The sequence below is a fragment of the Tamandua tetradactyla genome, chromosome 10 (assembly GCF_023851605.1).
Source record: "Tamandua tetradactyla isolate mTamTet1 chromosome 10, mTamTet1.pri, whole genome shotgun sequence".
In the NCBI taxonomy this organism is placed as follows: Eukaryota; Metazoa; Chordata; class Mammalia; order Pilosa; family Myrmecophagidae; genus Tamandua; species Tamandua tetradactyla.
The window spans coordinates 58,019,210-58,046,815 of NC_135336.1; the positions used below are offsets into that span (position 1 = coordinate 58,019,210).

General features: G+C 38.3%; 1 protein-coding gene and 1 long non-coding RNA gene across 2 annotated transcripts in view; one reads left to right on the forward strand and one right to left on the reverse strand.

Moving 5' to 3' along the window:
• The window catches only part of LOC143648508 (uncharacterized), a 65,031-nt gene extending 57,170 nt beyond the window's left edge, over positions 1–7,861 (forward strand). Inside the window, exon 3 of the long non-coding RNA XR_013158585.1 lies at positions 7,743–7,861. This is a non-coding gene — a long non-coding RNA (uncharacterized LOC143648508). The remainder of the gene's footprint in view (positions 1–7,742) is intronic.
• Positions 1–27,606, reverse strand: part of CSNK2A2IP (casein kinase 2 subunit alpha' interacting protein) — a 287,809-nt gene that overhangs the window by 5,130 nt on the left and 255,073 nt on the right. The window lies entirely within an intron of this gene.

The following is a 27,606-nucleotide window of genomic DNA, read 5'->3' on the forward strand; positions in this document are numbered from 1 at the left end:
TCTGGAGGATGCACCTGTTACCAGAACTGTGAAAATAAAGTTGTGAGACAAGCTCCATCATCCCTGAAGAGCTCTTTAGTTGCCCTTCTCTGCAGGTCAGATATTACTGTGGGAACTGCTGTCACTGAGTTGGAATCCTTAAACACAATGAGGATGATCAGACCCTGAGTTGGCAGAAGCCAGGTGGCAGCACTTAATTGCCAAAACAAGATGGTCATGGCTGTCATAATGGACAGCAGACTCTAAGCAGGCATCAAAATAATCTGTCTTGCAGAGACTTGTACCATTGACTAGCAGATCATGGGGTACCTACAAGTACAGTAGATGAGTAGTCTACTAACTTCTTGTTTGAGCTGTATAAGCAAAAGAGTTCTAGGTCAGGTGAACAGAAGTCTAATTTGAATTATGTGAACAGAGTCATGGTTCCTCAAACAATTTCCAAACTTGAGAGGGTTTACAGACCCAGAGCCCTTTGAATAAGGGTGAGGTCAAGTCTCTTTGGGGGAGGACCCATTTATACTGCCACAAATTTATACTATTAATCTTCCTCCAAACCTTTCCCAAAGAGATCTATGGCCTTTTACCAAGGTAACTGTGCATTGGGAAAAGGAAATAATCTGATTTCAGGGATTATAGACACTGGTTCAGAAGTGACATTAATTCCAGAGGACCTAAAATTTTACTGTGGTCCACCAGTCAGAGTTGAGGTTGATGGAGTTCAGATTATTGATGGAGTTTTAGCTCAGATCTGTCTCTCAATGGGTCCAGTGGGCCTCCAGAACCATTCTGCAGTTATTTCCCCAGTTCCAGAATGCATAACTGAATAAATAAACATACTGAGCAACAGGCAGAATCCTCACATTGGCTCTCTAACTCATGCAGTGAGGGCTATTATGGTAGAAAAGACCAAGTGGAAACCACTAGAACTGTCCCTGCAGAATCAAAAGCAATACCGGATTCCTGGAGGGGTTGCAGAGATTACTGCCACTCTTAAGGACTTGATGGATGTAGGGTTGGTGATTCCCACAACATTCCCATTCAACTCTCTTATTTGGCTGTGCAGAAAGCAGATGGGTGTTGGAGGATGACAGGCGATTATTGTAAGCTCAATCAGGTGGTAACTCCAATTGCAATTGTTGTTCCAGATGTGGTATCATTGCTTGAGTAAATCAATACATCCCTTGGTACATGTATGCAGCTATTGTTCTGGCAAATACTTTTTTCTCTATAGCTGTGAGTAAGAACCACCAGAAACAGTTTGCTTTCACTGACAAGGTCAGCAATATGCTTTCACTGTCCTACCTTAGGAATATATCAACTCTCCAGCCCTATGTCATAATGCAGTCCACAGGGACCTTGATCATTTCTACCTTCCACCAGGACATCACACTCATCCATTATATTGATGATATCATGTTGATTGGATTAGTGGGCAAGAAGTAGCAACTATTCTAGATATTTTGGTTAGGCATTTTGTGTCAGAGAATGAGAGTTAAATCCAACAAAAATATAGGGGCTTTCCACATCAGTGAAATTTCTAGGTGTCCAGTGGTGTGGGGAATGTCAAGATATCCTTTCTAAGGTGAAGGATAAGTTGCTGAACATGGCCCTTCCTATGACCAAAGACAGGTACAATGCCTAGTTTGTCTCTTTGAATTTTGGTGAAGACATATTCCTCATTTGAGTGTGCTACTCCAGCTCATTTATCAAGTGACCAGAAAAGCAGATAATTTTGAGTGGGGACCTAAACAAGGGGAGGCTCTATGACAAGTCCAGGCTGCTGTACAAACTGCTCCACCACTTGGACCATATGATCCAGCAGATGCAATGGTGCTGTAAGTGTCAGTGGAAAATAGAGGTGCTGTCTGGATTCTTTGGCAGGCTCCTATAGGAGAATCACAATGCAGACCCCTAGGATTTTGGAGCAAGCCCTATCCTCTGCTGCAGATAACTACTTACTCTTCTTTTGAGAAACAGCTTTTGGCCTACTACTGGGCCTTAGGAAAGACTGAGTGCTTAACCATGGGCCACCAAGTTACCATGAAACCTGAGTTGTCTATCATGAGCTGCGTGTTGTCTGACCCACCAAGCCATAAAGTTGGGCCTATGCAGCAGTACTCCATCATAAAATGGAAATGGTATATACAAGATAGGACCAGAGCAGGTCCTGAAGGCACAGTAGGTTACATGAGGAAGTGACCCAAATGCTTATGGTCTGCACTTCTGCCACATCACCTTCTCTTTCCCAGATAAGAGAGCTATGGCCTCTTGGGGATTTCCTTACAGGGTATTGACTGAGAAAGAGAAAACTCAGGCCTAGTTTACAAATGGTTCTGCACAATATGCAGGTACCACCCAAAAGTGGACAGTTGTAGCACTGCAATCCCTTTCCAGGATGTCCCTGAAGGACAATGGTGGGAGGAAATCCTCCCAGCTGGCAGAACTTTGAGCAGTGCACCTGGTTGTTCACTTTGCTTGGAAGGAGAGCTGGCCAAAGGTGTATTTATATACGGACTCATGGGCTGTTGCTAATGGTTTGGCTGGATAGTCGGGGACTTGGAAAGACCATAATTGGAAAATCAGTGACAAAGATGTCTGGGGAAGAGATATGTAGATAGATCTTTCTTAATGGGCTAAAAACATGAAGATAATTCTGTTCCATGTGAATGCATACCAGAGGGTGACTTCAGCAGAGGAAGGTTTTAATAATCAAATGAATAAGATGACCCATTCTGTGGATACCAGTCAACCTCTTTCCTTAACAACTCCTGTCATTGCCCAATGGGCTCATGAAAAAAAATGGCCATGGTGGTAGGGACAGAGGTTATGTATGGGCTCAGCAACATGGTCTTCCACTCACCAAGGCTGACCTGGCTATAGCCACTGCTGAGTGCCCAGTCTGCCAGCAGAAGAGACCCACATTCAGGCCCCAATATGGCACCATTGCCTGAAGTGTTCAGTCAGCTACATGGTGGCAGGTTGATTACATTGGACCACTCCTATCATGGAAAGGAAAGCAGTTTGTTCTAACTGGAATAGACACATTTTCTGGATATAGATTTGCTTTCCCTACACACAATGCTTCTGCCAAAACTAGCATCCATGGACTTACAGAATACTTTATCCATTGGCATGGTGTTCCACACAGCATTACTTCTGATCAAGGAACCCACTTCACAGCAAATGAAGTATGGGAATGGGCACATGCTCATGGAATTCTCTGGTCTTACCATGTTTCCCATCATCTAGATGCAGCTGGATTGATAGAATGATGGAATGGCCTTTCATAACTCAATTACAGTGCCAACTAGGTGGCAATACTTTGCAGGGCTGGAGTAATGTTCTCCAGGAGATGTATATGCTCTGAATCAGCATCTACAGCATGGTGCTATTTCTCCCATAACCAGGATTGATAGGTCTAGGTGGAAATGTGCATGGCACCACTCACTATTGCCCCTAGAGAGTCACTAGGAAAATATTTGCTTCTTGTCCTTGACACCTTGAGCTTTACTGGCCTGCAGGTTTTAGTTCCAGGAGGGTGAGTGCTTCCACCAGGAGAAACAACATGATTCCATTGAAATAGAATCTAAGACTACCACCTGGTCACTTTGGGCTACTCATGCCACTGGATCAATAAGCCAAGAAGGGGATTATTTTACTGACTTGTATGGTTGATCCTGACTGTCAGGATAGGACTACAACTATACAATGGAGGTAAAGAAGAGTTTTCCTGGATTATGCAAAATCCCCTATGGCATCGTAGAACTACCATGCCCTGTGATTAAAATCAATGGAAAACTGCAACAACCCAATCCAGGTAGGACTATCAATGGCTCTAAAACTTCAGGAATGAAGGTTTGGTCCCCTCACCAGACAAACAACCATGGCCGGCTGAAGTGCTTGCTGAGGGTAAAAGGAACATGGAATGGGTACTGGAAGAAGGAAGTGGTAAATATGAACTATGACCACATGATCAGTTACAGAAATGAGGACTATAATGCTGTTTTGCTCATGTTATAGTATTTATGTTGTAAGACATCAAGTTTAAGGTATCCAGGTACTTGCACTCTATTCTGGGGAGATTTAATGTGTTTCCAGTTTTATGCAGGACAACAGAGTATTGTTAGGTGAAGGAAAAAATGTCCCTGTTATTGTTTCCTATTTAGAGATTAAGTATGGTTTAAGGTGATGTGTATAGCTACCAAATTGACAAGGGGTGGACTGTCATCATCAAGTTCATGTGTCGACTTGGCCAGGTGGTGGTGTCTGGTTGTTTGGTCAGGCAAGTGCTGGCCTGTCTATTGTTATAAGGGCATTTCATGGACTTAAATCATGATCACATTGGCTGCATCCATAGCTGATTGCATTTGGAATCAGCTAAAGGGAGTGTCTTCTGCAATGAGTGATGCTTAGGCTTCTAAGGAGGATTCAGAAGAGACAGTCACTCTTCCTACTTTTGCCAGCAAACTTCTCTTGTGGAGCTTGTCCAGACCCTTCATTGGATTTCACAGCTTGTGGTCTGTCCTACAAAACTTGGACCCTTACATTCTCATGGTTCCTTGGCCAGCCTCTGCTGAGAGTTCATTGTTTCATTGGAGTTGCTAGATTGCAGCCTTGGATTCTACATTCCCATAGTTACATGAGACACCTTTATAAGTTTTATATCCATGGATATCTTCTGCTGATTCTATTTTTCTAGAAACCTTAGCTAATACAGTCATATTCTGTGAATTATTAGTATTTAGTTTTTATGTTGCATTTGTGATATTGCAAGAGAAATTTTCTCATATTTTCTGTTCTCATATTTATAATATCAAATAGAAACAACTAAGAAAAAAGTGGCACTTAAATTTAGGTTATTCTTCTAGGAGAAGCTATGCTTTCTTTCTCTTTTTATATTGATATTGATCTTTTATTAAATGCTTAAGAATAAACTTTGTAGTTAATTTGAATTATATTTGGAAATACATTCTGATGCAGAGCTCAAACAATTGAGTATTTGTTTTGTATTCTGGTTCCTCAAATTACTTTTCAAAAGGTACACTTCATTATCAGTCATGGTAAGTGAGTTGAACAATGTAAAGTCATTATGCCATCATATTTTGATCTATGAAAAATTTTATACCCACAAATATAAATAATGAAAAAGACAACTTCATTATTTGAAATGATTAATTTATAGTGACTTAAATAATTGTCCATAAGATATTCATTTGATAGAAAAAAATTATGTATGTGTATGTGCACATGTATTTTTCTAGTGTTGCACATTTTTACTTTATTTACAAACTGACTACTCATGGACAAAAATTCATGTTATGAACTGTATTAACTATACAACATTTATACAAAATTTTTCTTTAAAGTGTGCAAATTCATATCCTATATATATATATAGTGCTGCTTTTATTTTTAAGTTTCTTGACTGTGACATTTATTGGATTTGAAATTTGTGGAAACTTCATGGATTGATCTGAACCTCTGTTTGAAAACCTCTGTTTTCATATTATACTTTGATATGAAATACTTAAAATTATAATGGTATTGATAATTATTTTTAAAAATAATACTAAAGAGGAGACATTGGACTCACTATTTTACAAATGAGACATTGGACTCACTATTTTCCCTAGGCTAACCTAGGGAAAATGACTAGTAGGGGCAAATTGTTGGTAGCTGATTTAAAAAGAAACCAAATTCATGGCTAAATTTTTAAGATATAAATATCTAAATGATGATCTGTACTTACATTTATGCTAGACAAATGATTGTTGGGTCAGCCTATCCAAAGAGCTATGTATGATGATATCTGAAGTATGATTTTTACTCAGGATGTGATGAGTTTTCCTAAATAAGAAATACATATCCCTAACATAGATAAGAAAAGAAGCAGTTACAAACACTATAGTTTACATAGAATAGATGTCTGGTGTCAATTTCTTGTTTCTTCTAACTTCCAGTTAACTATACTTGTTAATAAGGTCCAGTCTGGGTTCTTCCTCCAGTTTGGACAGATTCTCCATTCTGTCCTGCATGGTTGTTCTGCTATATTTCCAAAATTGATCAATTTCTTAATCAAGGACCTTTTTATTTCTTGTAGATTAGTTTCGTATTTGGCTAATATAATTGCTCAACATTGCTTCAAGTATCAAGTCTAGCAATGTTTCTTTTGAGGTTTGCTTCTGCTGGTAAACTGCAAAATGTCTGTTTTCATAAATTGCCAGTGACTCCCCTTTCTCTCTCTAACCTGAGTATGCCAAGTTGGGTCCCTGTGCTTTCCTTTTCTGCTATGTTGCATTCTCTTTCATGCTGCAGAGATACTGTACTCCTTGGGTAGGAAAATCATTTCCTGATTCAGAACAAAAGAGCAGATGAATTTCCATTCACTGTACAGAAACATGGTGTTTCAGTTTGCTAAAGTTGCCAGAATGCAACATACCGGAAATGAGTTGTCTTTTTTGAAGGGGATTTATTAGGTTACAAAATTGCCTTCTAAGGCCATGAAAAGTAAGGCATCAAGAGGGAGATACCTTCTTTGAGGAAAGGCTGCAGAGATCCAGGATTCCTCCGTCACATGGTAAGGCACATGGATACATTTGCTGGGCCTTCTCTTTTGGGCTCTGGTTTCAAAACGGCTCTCAGCATCTTTGGATACTTCTTGCTTCTCTTGGGGTGTTTTCTTTCTCTCTTAGCGTCTCCTAGGGAGTTTTCTTTCTCTGCTCACTCTCTCTCCATGACTCTCTTAAAGGAGTCCAGTAAGAAAAAAAATTAAAAAAAAAAAAAAAGGACTCCAGTGAGTGGAATAAGACCCACCTTGAATGGGCCAGGTCACATCTCCATGGAAACAATCTAATCAAAGGGTCCCACCCGCATTATACGTCTACACCCCCAAGAATGGATTAAAATAATATAGGTTTTACTGGGGGTACATAGCAGATTCAAGCACACACGGATATTATCAATATTCCATTTCATATCTAATGGAGAAGCTTGGAATGCGTTTTTATTTAATGATGTAATGACCAAACTTATTTTACTAACCTAGGGAAAATTAAATTACATAAAACTTCCTTGACTGGAGCATTTGAAATCTTATAAGAATCCTTTCTTTCTCCCATTATTCAGCTCTGTTTGACATAAACAACTTGTCAACTAATAGTGACTTTCCTGAAAAGTACTAGAATATCCCACATTTGGAAATATCTCTTTAAATGCTACTGTTTATAAAAAAAAATAAGGCTTTAAGTTCTGGGAAAACAAGTCCTTCAAAGACTAGAAAACTGTTATTATTTTAAACTTCTGCTTCTGATCTGTAATATTCTATAAGGGATATGGAAAAAATATCTCCAGTTTATTATTATTTTTTTGTAGGCTGTATGCCCAGGATCACATTTCTTTCTTTTTCCATGTGAGGATCCTATTATTGCAGCACCATTTGTTGAATTTTTTGTTTGTTTATTTTTCTTTCTTTGTTTTGCTTGTTTGTTTGTTTGTTTTTGGGAAGTGCATAGGCTAGGACTCTAGCCTGGGTCTCCTGCATGACAGGTGAGAATTCTACCACTGAACTACCCTTGCACACCCTCTCCAGTTTATTTTGATAAAGGAAAAAAAGACTAATGTTTTGACTTAATGTGTAGGTTTGTTGAACTTTTTCTTCACTAAATCATGAATCTCTTTGATTTGGCTCTGTTGGGAATCTTCATTGAAGAGTCATCCCTCGTGTTCTCATTTTGTGTATGCAGGCAAGCTGTTGAGGCTTCCAGGGTACCATTGGCTCACAAACTCACACTTCGGATGTGGCCTACTTTAGTAAACATTCAAAATGATGGCATGATTGTAAAATTGCCTTGTTCTTTAAAAGGAAGTAAAAACTAAACAAAGTACATCTCTTGGCTAATTATTGGGATTTATTTGTTATTTCTTTCTCCTTGAGATCATTTCTGCCATTTTGTCTGTTTTCATATGAACTATTACAGTAAAATATCATCTGGCGAGAAATAGAATTGAAATACTGAGTGTATGAAATTATATGACTGTGATAGTATAGGCTAAAATAAGTTATGCTCACGTGCAGCAAAAAACTTAAAAAAAAAAAAAAAGTTCCTGTGCTTTAACACAAGGCTCCATCCTGTTTTCAGAACTGTCAGATCAAAAGCTATTATTCTATGGAAAAAGAAATAATGTTCTAACTAGGACCAAGACATCTCAATTGTACATAAACATCATGATAATTTTCATGGAAACTTTCTTAAAGGAACTAAACACTACTCCACGACCTCAAATTTATGTAATGGTAACTTCTCATTTGGTAAGAAATCTTGCAGAGGATGATTGGTCTCTCCTGCCTCAGGGCATTGGCACCCACTCTTCCCTCTACCTGGAACACTCTTCCTATTATCTCTCCATGGATTTTGGCCTTGTTTGTAAGTCTTTGCTCAAATGTCAGCTATCAGAGGGGTCTTCTCTGAGAACAATATAAGATAGTATTTGCTATCCATTACATCAATTCTCTCTACCTTATTAACTTGCTTTATTTTGTTTTTTACAACTAATCCTACTGGACATTTAAGTACCTATTTTTTTCTCATTCATTTTCTGTATCCCTCTACTAAAATATTCATGCAATGATAAAATATATATTTTTTCACTGCTCAAAACACAATCTGGCCTCAAGACGTTTGCTAAAAGAATGCATGGATAAATGAATGGATAGGTTTAAAAAGTCCTAAATTTATATACTACATTTAATAAGGCTTTCTCGTAAGATAAATTATTTGTTCTGTTTTATCTAGTATTTTCACTGCATGGCCCAATTGCCTCCCTCCCCAAAGAGACAGATAGCCATGAATTACTCCATATGTTCCTAGTTTATCAAGTATGATCATGCCAGTGTTTCAATGTGGAATACTTTTCCTATCATCCCCCACCTCACTTACAGCTATAGACATCCTGTTCAACTTTCAAAGTTCAGATTAAAAGCCATTTCCTTCACAAAACACTATTTTCCCCTTAATAAAATTATTCCTTCTCCATTGCTACGTTTGTTTACGTTCCTGTTAAAAAATTTTACTCACTATAGTTTTTGTGTACTTCTGTCGCTATCTGTATACTAGAATTTAAATCCTTGTTGAACAAGGAAATTGATTTAATTTCTCTCCCAATGTCATGGACAATGCCTTGCATATCTAAGGTACTTAAAATATTTTGTTGCAGGAAAAAAAACTAAGTGAACCTAATTTTACATCTTCAGAAAATGTCCATATTAATATTGAGGCTCAGTATAGTTGATGCTAAAATCACGTTTAATTGATTGAGTCTACCTTTCAAAAACATGAGGTTAATTTAGGTTGATCAATTTGTCTATAATAAGAAATAATCCACAAAAGTGTCTATTCTCTCCAAAAAGCCCTTACCATACATGAATTTGGAGGAAGGACATTGATAGAATGAATGGTGACTACTTTAAACAGGAAAAACCATATCACACCCAGAAATTGACAGGCTGCTGTTTCTGTCTGTATAATAATTCATGTAAGTTAGAAAATGTTGATGTTACTATGTGTATTGGATTTTTTCAATAATGTAGACACTTCACTTCTAGGCCAATGAATCTATTTTGAGTATTCCTTGAAAGGAAATACACGTTGTCACCATCACCCCCAACCCCACGTTTTTTTTTTTTTTTTTTGCCCAGTGATAATGAGAAAACTTCGAGAAAGAAGCTGGAATGGTATTCTTTTCATCGGAGCCTTCTCAGTTTCTAAAGATGTTTTCTGATGGGTGAGCAGCCAATAAGTATCAGCATTTGCCAACTTTCTGACAGAGCATCTAATCTTGCTCTTTGTGGCCATTTCTTAACATTAGTAGGAAGCAGCACATATTGACACTGAAATCTATTTAAAAGCGAGGTTCCTGACAACTAAACTTTAAGAAGGCAGAGACTTAAAAAATGCACATAGGCGCATCGTGTTGACAGCAGGCACTATTGACTTTTTCCGCTGAACAATTCCATGCCAAGGGCTCAGTAAAAACACAGGGAGCCTGGGGGAGAAAAGTGGCTGATTTTCCTTAGAAACTACCTGCTGTCAGTCAGTTTGGCATCATTTGGGGCAGCAGGTGCTCCAAAAGATAAAACGAAAGATCGTCAGAGATTTTATTTTTCTTTTCGTTCCGTTTTTGACAATTCATTGATGGTGGGATCTAGTTGTGATGAAAGCTCAGTTTACCCTGACAGGATAGCTTTTTCTTCAAGTTATTAACCTGACCACTGGGCTGTGACAGATTAGGAAAGAAAAACTTAGAAATTTGTCTTTCTCTGTCTTGACTCTCTTTTTTGCACACACAAGCTATAACTGGAAAGAGAAGAATCATGCCTGCATTTTGAATACTTTGTCCTGAAACCATTTTCAATGCATGCATTTTGGTTTTACTTTGCTTAAGTCTGTCCCTTTTGACATCTATGACCTGCAGGAAGATTATACTTTGTATGATGTTACCAGGTTCTACTGTCTGGGGTGGATGAACTGACTGTAAACTCAGTGGATTAAATGCAATTAATTCTGAGTTATGGTACTTCTCATAATTTATCAACAGGAAAAAGTGACAGCATGTAGAATTTCACAACTCAAATTCCAATTTTGTGGTGATAATACAAAGCTTCTTTGTGTCTGATTAAGTGGCACAAGGTGTGCATTTCTGCATAAAGTTTACAGAAAAGTCCATGAAGGGCTAAAGCTGACAGAATGTCAAATGTGATGATCGCAGGAAGCAGTGGCAAACCATGGATCCATTTGGTAAACTCACGTGAATACTATATATATGTAAAAAAAAAAAAAAAAAACAAACAGATGATGGAGGCGTTTGGCTTGAATTAATTTTTAGTCAAAGCTGTCACTATCACAAGTGAAGAAAAGAGAGGAAGACTTTAAAATGCCTTGTTAAAACTGAAGTATCAAGAGAAAGTAGGCAAGGAGCCATCTGTAACTAGCAAAATCAAGAAAGATAAAATTTGAATTCAAATGTTTATTCATTTAATTAGGTTCACAAAGGAATATTTAATTAGAATGAAAGCAAGTCACCCAAAATTGCTGAATTTAAAAGATTGATCAATACAACAAGCAACATAAAATCCAAAGCTAGTATAATATTCTGAATAATTAATTTCCTGAGACAGCACTATAATACTTTTTCTACATTTTTGGACTGCTTTGTTCTTGATTGTTTCTTCATATGACAATGATTTTTGTAATGTGTGTTTCTATAAAGAGTCAAAAAATAGCTCAGATTTTCCTCTAGCAGAGTTGATCAAAATTTGTTCTGCAGACTTGATAGCTTGGAAAAAACTTCTTCAGCTTCACAGCTCATTGGTAATGACATGCTGAGACATGATCTGATCTGGTGAGATGCATAAAACATGGCACTTCTCACACTGATAACTTCAGCCTTTGTCATACTGCTGCAAGGCTGTGGCCCTCAAACATAGGGATCCTGGTAATGACTTTATGAATCATTCCCATCCAAAAAGAATAACACATTTTTAGTTATTTACATTTCATTATCAAGAATATCCTTCATGGGAAATTTCCTTTCCACAGTCATCCATGAGTACCAGGCACTTCACCAAGTTGTTTAATGATTGGAAGAATTTTCAGCAGACCAGTTTCTGTCTCTGTGTAAGAGCTAGGAGTTTTGAAGTGGTAGGTTGTCTTCCAGGTAGGGCTCTGACTTGGAGACCCAAACGTCAGGCCATGTAGTTTGAGATTAATATTATGGTGCCAAAGGACTATTCAGGAGATTTTTTTTTTTATTTTAGTGGCTTTATTGAGATAAAATCCACATACCATACAATTCACCTATTCAAAGTATATAATTCACTGATTTTAGTACAGTCATAATTGTACTAAATCTAATTTCCAGTTTCAATGAAATTAACCTAATTTTATAACATCACCGCAATCTAATTTTAGAAATCTTCATCACCCCAAAAGGAAACACAGTACCTGTCATGGTCAGGTTCATGTGTCAACTTGGCCAAGTTGTGGGACCTGTTTGTCTGGTTGGGCAAGTGCTGGCCTGTCTGCTGCAATGAGGACATTTCATAGAATTAAATCATGATCATGTCAGCTGCATCTACAGCTGACTCCATTTGTAATCAGCCAAGGGGAGTGTTTTCTGCAATGAGTGATGCTTAATCTAATCACTGGATGCCTTTTTTTTTTTTTTTTTTTTTTTTTTTAAAGAGAGAGGGAGGAAGGGAAGGAAAGACAGAGAGAAGGAAGGAAGGATGGAAGGAAGGGAAACATCTTTAAACGTTTTCTTGTTTTATTGTATTTTGTTTGTTTGTTTTTTACATGGGCTGGGGCCGGGAATCGAACCGAGGTCCTCCGGCATGGCAGGCAAGCACTTTGCCCGCTGAGCCACTTTTAAGGAGGATTCAGAAGAGACAGGCTCTCTTCCTATTTGGGCTGGCGAGCCTCTCCTGTGGAGTTCATCCAAACCCTCCATCGGATTCCTCAGCTTCACAGCCTGCCCTGTGGATTTTGGACTCTGCATTCCTACGGTTATGTGAGACACTTTTATAAATTTTATATTTGTGTATATTTCCTGTTGATTCTGTTTCTCTAGAGAACCCTAACTAATAGAGTGCCCATTCACAATCACTCTATCCTCCCTGCCCCAGTCCCTGACAATCTTACTAATCTGCTTTCTGCCTCTATTGATTTGCCTATTTTAACATTTCCTATAAATGAAATCATAGAATAGGTGGCCCTTTGTGTCTGGCTTTCTTCACTTAGCAGAATGTTTTTGAGGTTCCTCCATATTGTAGCATATCTCAGTATTTCCAATCTTTTTATTGCTGTATAATACTCCATTGTATAGATAAAGCACAATTCCATTCACAGTTGATGGACATTTGGATTATTTCCATTTGGGGCTATTATGAATAATGGGACTATGAACATTTTTGTGCAAGTTTTTCTGTGGATATAAGTTTTCATTTATCTTCAGTATGTATTGAGAAGCAGAATTATCAGGTCCAATTAAAACGCTATATTCGGGCGGGCCGCGGTGGCTCAGCGGGCAAAAGTGCTTGCCTGCTATGCCGGAGGACCTCGGTTCGATTCCCGGCCCCAGCCCATGTAACAAAAACGGAGAAACAGAATACAATAAAACAAGAAAATGTTTAAAGATGTTTCCCTTTCTTCCTTCCTTCCTTCCTTCTATCCTTCCTTCCTTCTCTCTGTCTTTCCTTAAAAAAAAAAAAAAAAAAACGCTATATTCAACATTTTTATAAAATTTCTGAATGTTTTCCAAAGCAACTGAACCATTTTATATTTCCACCAACACTATATGAGGATTCCTATTTCTCCACATTCTCATCAACACTTATCATTTTCTGGTATAGCCATCCCAGTGGGTGTGAAGTAGTCTCACACTGTGGTAACAGTTTATATTTTGCTAATGTGATGGTTTGGTTCAGATGTCAATTTGGTCAGGTGATGGTTCCCAGTTGTCTGGTCAGGCAAGCATTGGTCTAACCATTATTGCAAGGATATCTCTTGGCTGGTTGATAAACCAGAAGGCCAGTTTATCAAATCATCAGTGAGTTGATTGCATCTGTGGCTATTATACCTATGATCAATCAATAGTGTGTCCCCACATCAAAAGTATCCAGTGCATTAGATTTAGTGTTACCAGTTGAAGACATTTAAAGGAGAAGAGAGAATTTAATTTCTTCTTTAGCCAGAAGGCTCTCCTAAGGAGTTCATCAAGTAACTTCATCAGAGTTGCCAGCCCTGCCACCTACCCTATGGATTTTGGCCTCTTGCATCCCCACAGTTGCATAACACCTGTATAAATCTCATATTTAGTGATATCTCCAGTTGGTTTCTGTTTCTCTAGAGAATCCTCACTAATACAGTTTGATATCCAGAGTGGTTCTTGAGAAACAGGATCTTTAAAATGCATTTTTACAATGATTTTCTACTCTGATTAGATTCAAAGAGTCTAATAACTATTTCCAATCATCAAGATTGCACAGACAGTCCATAGCATGAGTTGACAATATAGATATGCAACATATCACCATTTGATTCTTCTAATCATAATCTTATATAAGGCAGGACTCTGGGTGAGAATGTTTTTGACACCTCAAAAGAGGTTTGTGGAGTTAAGAGATATAATGATATTGTCTGATTGTTCTTAGATATGCTGGATACAGTTATGAGAGAAGGGATGAGCTGAAGTCTTTAATTTTGCAACTTAAATGCTGTACGAAAGATACAAGCATTTCTATGTGTGCCCTGAAAGAAAATCTTGTTTCCTGTGGTTGCAGACTTGAGATCTCTAAAATCCAGGCACAGAGTCTTATTGTGCAAGAAGCAGATTTACAAAGAAAACTAAAGTCACAATCTTGCAAGGATCTGCTGTGAAATTAAGGGCTTTGACTGGAAAAGTATGGTATCATGAAACTTAGGTTGGGGACATATGGATTGATAATCATGGCAATAAGGGCATGGAAACCCTGAATTCTGTTGAGTCTTTGCTAGATAAACCTGTAATGGTCTGCCCTGAAGATGCAATCACCCTGAGGAAAGAGCATTCCAACTTCCATCCTGCTTTGAGGAAACAGCTTTCCAGCCTCCAGTCTGCCCTGAGGAGTCTGCAATCCAACCTCCACATAACAAGATTAACCCTTCAGTGCCTGCTAAACCTCTAGTTACCTTCCCTGGGATAACACTCCCACTCCTCTTTTGGGAGGTTCATCCTGTTTCACAATATGGAATTGCAATGGAACTCCCTGAGGTAATTGGCTTGAAAGATAATTCTAATTCTTTCATGACTTACTCCCTCTATCCCTCTTTTCTTCAAGACCTATAACTAGAATAAAGTCTTAAAAAGCACCAAAAGGTGAGGTACAAAATGTGTTCCATGAGAAGGTACCCTATACTCCAAAAAACTGCATGAGTTTTCCAATTTATATAGACAGAAATTAGGAGAATATGTCTGGGAATGGATGTTAAGGGTGTGGGATAATGGTGGAAGGAATATAAAATTGTATCAAGCTGAATTTATTGCTATGGGCCTTTTAAACAAAATTCTCCATTCAGTGTTGAAGCTCAAGGGCTTAGAAAGAGTATTAATTGTTTGGGTGGTTGGCTGAAACATGGATCAAAAGATGGCCAACATTATCTGAGGTTGAAATGCCAAAATGTAATGTAGATGAGGGGATCCAAAAGCTTAGAGAGATTGGAATGTTAGAGTGGATTTATCGTGGAAGACCTGCTCACACATTCCAGGAATGTCCAAAGGACACACCTTTTACAAGTACTTTGAGGAATAAATTTGTGAGACTAGCTTCATCGTCTCTGAAAAGCTCTGTAGTGGCCTTTCTCTGTAGGTCAGGTATAATTGTAGGAATGGCTGTCACTGACCTGAAATCCTTAAACACAATGGGGATGATCTGATTCTAAACTGGCAGAAACCATATAGCAATGGCTAATTGCCATAGACAAGGTAGGTGTGGCTACCATAATGGACAGTCAAAATAATCTGACTCATAGAGACCTATGGTGTTAGCTAGTAGATCATGGGCTACCTAGAAGTAAACTAGATCCACTCTACTAAATTCTTGCTTGAGATGTATAAGCAGAAGAGTTCTAGGTCAAGTGAACAAAAGTTTAACTTGAGTTACAAAAAAAACAGAGACTCACAGCCCCTTAATCAATTCCCAAACCTGAAACAGTTTACAGACCAAGAATCCCTTAAATGAAGGGAAGGACAGTTACCTTTGGGGAAGGATATTTTTACTCTTTCCAAAATTTCCACTTTTAAACTTTTTTCAGCCTTCCCTAAGGAGATCTATGGCCTTTGACCAGGGTAACTTTGCATTGGGGAAAAAGAAATGATCAGATATTTGGGAGATTATTAGACACTAGCTCAGAAGTGATACTAATTCCAAGAGACCAAAACATCACGTTGGCCTACCAGTCAGAGTAGGGGTTTATGGAAGTCAGGTGATCAATGGAGTTTTAGCTCAGTTCCATCTCACAGTGGGTCCAGTGGGTACCTGGACCCTTTATGTGGTTATTTCCCCAGTTCTAGAATGCACAATTGAAATTGACATGCTCAAAAACTAGCAGAATCCCCACATTGTTTCCCTGACTTGTGGAGTAAGGGCAATTATAGTAGGAAAGGGCAAACGGAAGCCACTAGAACTGCCTCTACCTAACAAAATAGTAAATCAGAAACAATACTAGATTCCTGGAGGGATATCAGAGATCAGTATCACCTTTAAGGACTTGAAGGATGTGGGAGTGTTAACTCCCACCACATCCCCATTCAACTCTCCTATTTGGTCTGTGCAGAATACAGATGGATCTTGGAGGATTACAGTGGATTACTGTAAATTTAACCAGATGGCGATTCCAATTTCAGCTGCTGTTCTAGATATGGTATCATTGCTTGAGCAAATGAGAAGAGTCCCTGGTACCTGGTATGTAGCTACTAATCTGAAAAATGCTTTTTTCTCAATAGCTATTAGCAAGGACCTCCAGAAACAGTTTGCATTCAGCTGGCAATACCAGCATTATACTCCCATCCCCTGATCTGAAAACGCCTTACCAATAAGTATAGCGCACTTGCTACTTCTTGTTCACTCAGTCCAGTCAGCATTATATCATCAGTTTAATGGACAAGTGTGATGTCTTGTGGGATGGAGAAATGATCAATGTTCCTGCAGACAAGATTGTGATGTGGGGCTGGAGAGCTGATAGACCCCTCAGGAAGGATAGTGAAGATATACTACTGGCGTTGCCAGCTGAATGCAAACTGTTTCTGGTGGCCCTTGCTTAAAGCTATTGAGAAAAAAGGATTTGCAGATTAGTAGCTGCATACCAGGTACCAGGGCTGTTTCATTTGCTCAAGCAATGATACCATATCTGGAACAGCAGCTGCAATTGGAATTACCACCTGGTTATGTTTACAATAATCCACTGTCATCCTCCAAGACCTACCTGTTTTCTGCACTGGTCAAATAGAATAGCGGATGCTGTGGGAATCACCACCCCTGCCTATTTCAAGTGCTTGAGATTGGTACTGATCTCTGTAATCCCTCAAGAATACAGTATTGCTTCTGATTCACTATTTTACTAGGCATGGAGCAGTTTAGTGACTTCCACTTTGCCCTTCAAAACATTACAGTCCTCACTCCTTAAGTCAAAGAATCAGTATGGGATTCTGCCATTTGCTGAGTGTGTCAATTCCAATTATGCATTCTGGAACTGGAAAAATGACCACAGAATGGGTCTTGGGACCCAGTGGACCTGAGGTGGGCCTGAGCTAAAACTCCATCAATCACATGACCTTCATAAGCCTTTACTCTGACCTGTGGACCAGAGTGATGTTTTGGGTTTCCTGGAAGTAGTATAATTCCTGAGTCAGTGTCTAATAATTCCTGAAATATCTGATCATTTCTTTCACCCCAGTGTACAGTCACCCTGGTAAAAAACTATAGGTCTCCTTGGGGAAGGCTGGGAGGAAGGTTAAAAGTGTAAATTTTGGGTAGTGTAAAAGGATCCTTCCATAAGGATACATGGCCTTCCTTCCCCTCGTTTGAGGGACCTGGGTCTGTAAACTGTCTTAAGTCTGGAAATTGATGAAAAGGCCATGACTGTCTGTTTTTGTAATTCAAGTTTGACTTCTGTTCACTTGACCTGGAAAACTTCTGCTTATACAATTCAAATAAATATTTACTAGACTGCCCATCTATTTTACTTCTAGGTACCCTATGATCTATTAGCCAACACCACAATACTCTGTGAGTCAGATTATCTTTCCTCCTGCTTTGAGTCTGCTGTCCATTATGGTGGCCATGCCCATTAACTGTCATCATGTGGCTTCTGCCAGCTTGGGATCATATCATCCCCATTGTGTTTAAGGATTCCAGATCAGTGACAGCAGTTCCCACAGTAATATCTTACCTACAGATTAAGGCAACTACAATGCTCTTCAGGGATGATGGAGTTAGTCTCATGAATTTATTTCTCAAGGTTCTGATGGAAGATGTGTCCTCTGGACATTCCTAGAGTGTGTGAGTAGGTCTTTTGCGATAAATCCTCTCTAATATTCCTATCTCTCTAAGCCTCTGGATCCCAACCAACATCATTATACCTGTTAATTCCACAAAACTCCATAAAGGTGTCAAAAATATTCTCACCCAGGGCCTTGCCTTGTAACAGCATACAATTAGCAGACTCTAATGCTGATGTTTTGAGTATCTCTTTTGCCAACTCACCCTATGGACTGTCAGTGCCATCTTGATCCCTGAAAACAGAGTCAGTAGTGCCTTTGAGTCTAGTCAGAATAGAAAAACAATTGCAAAACCCATTTTCAAGATTCAGTTTTCTCAAGAACCACTCCTGGGCCCAAGCCTTGTTAGTCAATGTTCTCTAGAGACACAGAACCAACAGGAGAGATATATAAATGTGAGATTTATAAAGGTGTATCACAAACTGTGGGAATGGAAGAGTCCAAAATCCATAGGGCAGGCTGTGGAACTGATGGTGTTGATGAAGGGTCTGGACAAACTCCATAGGAGAGATTTGCTAAATGAAAAAGCAGTAAAAGAGTCTCTCTTCTTCCTTAAATGCCTTCACCTGATTGGACTACCTCATCATGAGAGACATGTTTTAGTTAATCAGAAATTTAATCAGCCACAGATGCAATCACCAACCAGCTACATAATATCTTTGCAGCAATGGTCAAACCAGTGCTTGCTTGACCAGACAACTGGGCATAATCATTTAGCCAAGTTGACATCAGAACCTAACCATCATATGATCCTCTCCCAATAACTCTTTTCTTTTTGAACAACAGGTTTTGGCCTGCTACTGGGCTTTAATAAAGACTGAAAGCTTAACTAAGGGCCACAAGTTATCATGAGACCTGTGTTGACTATCATGATTTGGGTGTTGCCTGACTCCCCCACCAAGCCATAAAGTTGGGAGCATGCAAAACAGCACTCAGTCATAAAATGACAATGGTCCATAAGAGATAGGGCTCAAGTAGGCCCTGAAGGCACAAGTAGCTTACATAAGGAAGTGGCCCACTTCTGCAACATTATCATCTCTTTCCAGCCCAGAGTGATGGCCTCTTGGGGAATTCCTTTCAATCAATTGACTGAGAAAGAAAATTCAGGACTGGTTCACAGATGGTTCTGCTCAATATGCAGGTACCACCCAAAAATGGACAGCTACAGCACTATGAATTCTTTCTGGGATGTCCCTGAAGGAAAATGGTGAGGGGAAATCCTCCCAGTTGGCATTAGTTTGAGCAGGGCATCTGGTTGTTCATTTTGCTTGGAAGGAGAACTGGCCAGAGATGCATCTGTATACTATTATAGTGCAGTTGGCCTGTTGGTAATGGTTTGGCTGCGTGGTCAGGGGCTTGGAAAGAGCATGATCTGAAAATTGGAGACAAAGATGTCTGGAGAAGAGGTACGTGGTAGACCTATCTGAGTGGTCTAAAAACATGAATATATTTGTGTCCCATGTGAGTGCTCACTAGATGGTGACTTCAGCAGAAGAACGTTTTAATAATCCAATGGATAAGATGACCTGTTCTGTGGATTAAAGTCATACTCTTTCCCCAGCCAATCCTGGCATTGCCCAGTAGGCTCATGAAGATAGTGGCATGATAGTAGCGATGGAGGTTATGCATGGGCTCAACAATATGGATTTCCATTCACTGAGGTTAACCTGGCTATGTCCACTGCTGAATGCCCAATCTGCAAGCAGCAGAGACCTACACTCCATCCCTCTATATGGCAACATTCCGTGAGGTGACCAATCTGCTACCTGGTGGCAGGTTGATTACATTGGGCCATTTCTATCATGGAAGGGGCAGTAATTTGTTCTAGCTAGAATCAACATGTACTCCAGATATGGGTTTGCCTTCCCTGCATGCAATGATTCCACAAAAACTACCATATGTGGACTTATAGAATGCCTTATACACCATCATGTTATTCCACATAACATTGCTTCCAATCTAGAAACCCACTTTACAGTGAATGAAGGTGGGCACCTGTTCATCGAATTCTCTGATCTTACCATGTTCCCCATCATCCAGAGGCAGCAGGGTTGATAGGATGGTAGAATGGCCTTTTGAAGACCAAATTAAAGCACCAACCAGGTGACAATACTTTTCAGGGCTGGGACAGTGTTCTCCAGGAGGCTGTGTATGCTCTGAATCAGTGTCGACTCTATGGCGTTGTTTCTCCCATGGCCAGTTTTCATGGGTCCAGGAATCAAGGAGTGTAAATGGGAGTGGTATGACTCACAATCAACCCTAGTGATTCACAAGAAAATTTTTGCTACCTCTCCCTGACACCTTAAGTTCTGTTGTGTGTAGGTGTTAGCCTCAAAGGGGGACTGCTTCTACCAGGAGACACAACAGTGATTCCATTGAACTGAAAGTTAAGACTACCATCTGGTAACGTTGGGCTTCTCATGCCTCTGAATCAAAAGGCAAGGAAGTGGAATACTCTACAAGCTGGAGTGATTGATCCTAACTATCAAGAGGAACTTGAAATGCAACTACACAATGGAGGTAAAGAAGAGTTTTCCTGGAATACAGGAGATCCCCTAGGGTGTTTCTTAGTACTACCATGCCCTGTGATTAAAGTCAATGGAAAACTGCAACAACCCAATCTTAGCAAAACTTCTGGTGGCCCAGGAACTTCAGGAATGAAGATATGGTTCACTCCAGCATGCAAAGAGCCATGGCCAGCTGAAGTATTTACTGAGGGCAAAGGGAACACAGAACGGGTAGTAGTAGAAGATAGTGAAAAATATGAACTATAGCCATGTGACTAGTTACTGAAGTGAGGATGATGAGGTAGGAATTCTTCCTTGTTTTGTGATGAGTATGTTTGCATTTGCACTTAAAGTAAATATCTTGTTTTCCTCTTATCATATGATATAAGTTGTTTTGTTCATGTTATAGTATTTAAGCTATAGGGTATCAAGTTTAGAGTGAAGGACTTGTACCCTATTCTGGAGAGATTTAGCACATTTCCAGCTCTATGCTGAACAGTTGAATATGGTTAGGTGAAACATGTTTTCCATTTAGAGTTTAAGTATAGTTTAAGGTGATGTGTATAGTTGCCAAGTTGATAATGGGTGGACTGTGATGACTGGCTTCAGGTATCAACTTGGCCAGGTGATGGTGCCCAGTTTCCTATTCAGGGAAGCACTGGCCTAACCATTACTGCAAGGATATTTTGTGGTTATTTGATAAGCTAGAAGGCTGGTTAACTTAATCATCACTCAGTTGATTTCATCTGTGGTTGATTATTCCATGGCCAACTAACTGTGTGTCTTCCACAGCAAGTGAATCCAGTCAGTTGGATTTGATCTAATCAAAGACTTTTAAGAAGAAGAGAGAAATTTCATTTCTTCTTTAGCCAGTCAGCCTCTCCTGTGGAGTTCATTGAGGACCTTCATTGAACTTGCCAGCCTCGTAGACTGCCCTATGGATATTGGATTCTTGCATTCCCATGGTTGCATGAGACACTTTTACAAATCTCATATTTACAGATATCTTATGTTGGTTCTGTTTCTTAGAGAACCCTGACTAATACAGCTAATGACTAATGTTGTTGAGCATCTTTTCACGTTCTTGGCTTTTCATACATCTTCTTTGGAAGATACGTGAAAATGTCTGCTCTGATTCTTTGCCCCTTTTTTATAAATTAAATGTACACTTGAGGTATAATTTACACATAATAAAACGTTCAATTAATAAGTGTTAAGTTCCGTGCAGTTTGGCAATTACTCCATGTTAATATCACCCAAAACTACATATAAAAGTTTTCCATTAGTCCAGAAAGTTCTATTGTGTATTTTTCCCCTAAGTTGCCTCTAACAAGAACTTTATGATTTCTACCACCATAGATTAAATACGACTTCTTTTTTAATATACCCATGGAGCATATGCTTTTTTTGGTGGGGTCCTCCTTTCACTCACATAGTTTTTTAAATTAATCAGTGTTATTGTTAATATCAGCAGTTCTTTTATTTTTATTACTAAGTAATATTCTACTGTAGTGATATACCACAATTTGTATATCCATTCTTTTGTAATGGACATGTGGATTATTTCCAGTTTGGAGCTATTGTGAGTAAAATCGCTATAAACATTCTTGAACAAATCTTTATGTGGGCATATATTTTCTTTTCCTGGGTGGATTCATGTTTAATTTTATAAAATATGGTCAAAGAGTTCTTTGAAGTGATTTTACTATTTTTTCTTCTTACCAGCAATGTATGAAGATCTTTTTGCTTCATATTCTCAACAATATTCAGTATTTTCAGTCTTTTTTGTTGAGCTAATCTAGTAGATATGAAATGACAGCATATTGTGATACAGCATGTATTTCACTGAAGACTCTGAAGTGCCTATTGGCCATATTATTATATATTTAAAGAAGTCCATATTGTCTTTTGCTCATTTTTATAACTTTTTTCTTTTTTCTCTTTGCATATAGAGGAAACTAGTCCTCTGTCCTATATATGCATGTATACAAATATATATGAACTATAAACACATATAATTGTTATATATATTATATAATACATATAGTATATGTGTGTTATGTTACATGTATTATGTATATGTATTGAAAATATTTTCTCCCTATTTGTCACTGGTCTAGTAACTTTTTCTGTGGTATCTTTTGATGAGTAGAAGTTGTCATTTTAATGAGGTCTAAATTATCAATTTTTTCTCTAATGATTATTACTTTTGAGACTTATGGTATTACTGCTTACCTAACTTTATAAAGTTATTCACCTATTTTTCTTCTAACAATTTTATGGTTTTGCTTGTCTCTTTAAGTTGGCAATCCACCAAAATGTGTTGCTTATTGAATGAGGTTGAGATTAAAGTTCATATATTTTCCTGTGCAAATATCCAGGCACTGTAGTCCATTTGTTTGAAAGCCTCTCCTGTCCCTGTTGAATTTACCTGTGTCAAAAATTAATTGCAAATATATGTGAAGATCTGTTTTTGGGATCTATATTTTGTTCCATTGCCATTTATCTATCATATACAAATCCCCTAATTCTTGCTTTGTTTGATTTCATAGTAAATATTGAAACCAAGTACAGTAAATCTTCCAAACTTACTCTTTTTCCATATTGTTTGTGTTGTTTTACTTCTATGAATTTCCATATAAATTTAAAATTAGATTGAAAATTTCTTCAAAAACCTGAAAATTTTATTAGTATTGCATTAAATCTATAGATAAATATTTGGTAAATCTATTTCTAAAAAATATTGAGCTTTTAAATCCATGAACATGGTATATCACTTTATTTAATTTCTATCAACAATGTTTAGTATAGAGGACTTACACATCTTTTATTTGATTTAGCCCATAAGTATTTGATTTTTTAAATGCAATTATAAATCAAGTATTTAAGAGTTTTTGTTTTTATTGTTAAATGCTGGAACATAGAAAAATATTTTTCTACTGTATCTCACTGCCATTTTTACTTCCACTGTTTTCATTCAGTTTATGGATTCTTATTTTCCTTATGCACAAGAATGTACTCAAATGCCCATATATGCACAAATGTGTATGGGGATGGTAAACTTTATTAAGAATAGAGAGAGAAGTGGAATGTTTGTTTACATAATATTAACCCTTCATTATTGAGTATTAGGTATTTTGATTACTGACTTATATGACCTCCTTATAGCCACTCTGTACATTATTCCAAAGTAATTATTCAGGATACTTTTGCTTTACCTTTCAGACTTATATGTCTTCTCTTTCCACCATACTGTGTGCCTCAGAGCCTAATCCAATGGCCTGAATCACTTGGGTCCCTGTCCTTTGCTTTTACATAGGTTCAGACAGTGGGGAATACAGACAAGAAACTGAAGGAAGATATGACAATGAGATGAGAGCAATTTTTCTTGCATCCTCCCTAAGGATTGCAAGAACCTATATTTCTTTAGGTTTTTGTAAGTATACCTGTTCTACTTTGCTACCAGAATGTGATATACCAGACATGGAATGGCTTTTTAAAAGGGGAATTTATTAAGTTGCAACTTTACAGTTCTAAGGCCATGAAAATGTCCTAATTAAAGCAACTCTATAAAAATGTCCAATTTAAGCCATCAGTAAGAGGTCACGTTCACTCAAGAGAGATCCATGAAGTTCAGGATTTCTCTCTCAACTGGAAAGTCACATGCATGGCAAACATGGTGATGTCTATTAGCTTCCTCTCCAGGCTTCTTGTTTCATGAAGTTCCCTCAGGGGTAATTTCCTTCTTAATTTCCAAAGATCCCTGGCTGTGTGGGTTTTCATGGTTCTCATAGCTCTGTTGCTCTCTCCAAAATGTTTCTTCTTTTAAAGGATTCCAGTAAACTAATCAAGATCCACCTCGAATTTGGAGTCACCTCTCCTTCTAATCAAAGTTTAATACCCCCAGTTGGGTGTGTCACATCTCCATGGAGATAATCTAGTCATATTTCCAGCCTACGTTACTGAGTAGGGGGTAAAAGAAATGGCTTTACCTACACAAGATAGAGCATGATTAAAACATGGCTTTTCTAGATTACATAATCCTTTCAAACCAGCACATTTCACCCTTTAGACCCTAAAAAGACATACTTGTCCAATATACAAAATACAATCATTCTATCACAATATCAGAAAACCTTAAACCATTTAAGTAATAATACAAATGCAATACAGAATCAGAAACAGTACAAAATCTCCTTGAAGTCAGCTACAGGCATGGTCTGTCTTAAGGCAAAATTCTCCTTTGGATCTAGACCTGTAAAACTCAGAACAAGTTATGTGCTGCCAACATACAAAGGAGGGATAGTCATAGTCTAAATACCCCCATTTCAATAGGGAGAAATTGAAAGGAGCATGGGGGTCACCAGATCCAAGCAGTTTTGAAGACCTTCAGGGCAAACTCCAATAAATTTTAATGTCTGGGTGCCATTTATCTGTCAGGCTTTAGAAAGCAGTCCCATCCTTTCCAAGGGTCTGCACAGTGGCCTGCCTCTCCCCAAATGTAACCTTGGGGGGATATTGGGGAGACCACCTTTTTCTCGCATCCACCCTCTCCAAGCTATAGAGGCCACACCTAGGCTCTCTGCCATCTCTGGGCCACATGCTCAACCCCTCCATGTGGTGGCAGCCAGGTTCTCCCCAGTCCCCAAGGAATGTGCTCCACCTTCTTCAAGGCATGAGGTGGCACACCTCTTCCAAGGCAATGAGGTGGAAGGCCTATTCTCTGCCTTCCTGGCAAACTGATCCTCTTCAAATGCTTGGTTAGGTCCACTTTTCTGGTCCATGGTTTCTTGACTTCAAACTTTAGCTTCCATTGTTCTGCCTCTGAAATTATCTTTCCTCCAATGGGTCCCTTTTCAGCCCCTCAGTCCAGACTGGCAGTGGTTCTGTTATACAGATACCACAATATTCTTGTTGGTTTAATATGTAGTAGGCTCAGATTATGCCCATCAGACAAAAGGACTTTCCACAAATCTGTCCTGGATAACTCCATTTCTAATCCTGGCTTTTTCTGAAATGGCTGATGGTTACACCTCACAAGGAGCAATATTCCCTGAGGTCTCCCTTCCTGGAAGCCCAGAATTTTTCAGAACGTCCATTTCTGGTTTCTCTATACCCAAGAGTTCAGTTCTCAGCTTATATTTTTCCTGTCACATTTTGCTATAAACTGCAAGGAGAACCGGATTGCATTTCCACATTCAATTTGGTAATCCCTTCTGCTAAATACCCAAGTTCATGGCTTTTAAAATCTATCTTCCAGCCAAAGCCACTAGTCAATTTTGCCAGATTATTGACCATTGTAAAACAAGGATTACCTTCCTTCCACTTTGCAATAACACATACCTCATTTCTGTCTAGGCTTTATCAGAGAATATACATTTCTACCAACAGTCTCTTCAAAGCATTCTAGGCCTTTTCTATCAAGCTCCTCACAACTCCTCCCAAAGTTTCCCCTTATCCATTTAAAAAGCCACTCCAACATATTTGGTTTTTGCAAACTGCAGCAGCTCCCCACTTCTTTGGTGCCAAAATCTGTTCTAGTTTGCTAGCTGCCAGAATGCAATATACCAGAAACATAATGGCTTTTAAAGGGGGGAATTTATTAAGTTGCAAGTTTACAGTTCTAAGGCCATGTAAATGTCCCAATTAAATTAATTCTAACATGTCAAATCTAAGGCATTAATAAGAAGTTACCTTCACTCAAGAAAGGCTGATGAAGTTCAGGGTTTCTCTCTCAACTGGAAAGTCACATGGCAACAAGGTAATATCTGCTAGCTTTCTCCCAAGCTTCTTATTTCATGAAGCTCCCCCAGGGGTGCTTTCCTTCTTCATCTCCAAAGTTCCCTGGCTGTGTGGGTTCTCATGTCTGCTGCTCTCTCCAAAATATTTCTTCTTTTAAAGCACTATGGTAAACTAATCAGGACCCACCTGGAATGTGGAATCACATCTCCCTCTAATCAAAGGTTAATACATACAATTGGGCATGTCACATCTCTGTGTAGATAATCTAATCAAATTTCCATCCTGCAGTGTTGAATAGAGATTAAAAGAAACAGTTGACTCCACAAGATGGGTCAGAAATTTCAAACTGGCACATACCCTTGCCTTGTTTCTTTAGTTGTGGTGAAGCATTGAGCTGTTTCTAGCCCTGGACATTATCCCTTATTGGTATACTATCTATATACCTATATATATAGTATATATACCTATATACTGCTGTCAGCTTTATTCCTAGTCCCTTATTACATTTTATTCGAACATCCCAAGTTGAGAAGATCATCTATTTCTTGCTGCAACTTTGACTGAAATAGTCCAAATAATCTCTTCTACTATGCACAATATGTCATTTTTTCCAGCATTCGTTTTCAAATTTATCTCCTTGAACACCTTTGAATATTATAAAATTTCAAGTTGTTAATGAGAACAAAGACTCTTATTTAATAGGGCACATCTTTCTGACAACACCAGCATTTTAAAATTGGGATTTTTATTTCTGTTCCATGTAAAGATGGTAACACCAGGATCTTAGTTTTGTTTCTAATTCCTATTTGCTGAATAAGTTTAAAAGTAAAGTAATCTTTAACAATTAGCTTTCACATGTATGGAATATTAGTATTTTTCATCTCTCTATTGTGTACCTGGTGAATGATGAAAAATTCTGTATATATTCAGACAAATAATTTTGAACCAGAAGATAATTCTTACCAATTCAATTCTAAATCATAGTTTTAAGTATGGCAATATGAAAAGATAGTGTCTGAGTCAGGTTCTTGAACCTGTGTTATTAACATTTTGGGCAGAATAATTCTTTGTTATGGGATCTGTCTAGTGAATTACGGGATGTTTAATGGTATCTTAAGCCTCTACCCACTAGATGACAGTATCATTATCCCAATTATGAAAATTAAAAATATACCCAGACATTACCAAATTCCTCCTGGGTACAAAATCACTCACAGTTGAAAACTGGTTTTAATTATAGAGGTTAACAAATGATCAAATATTTTTT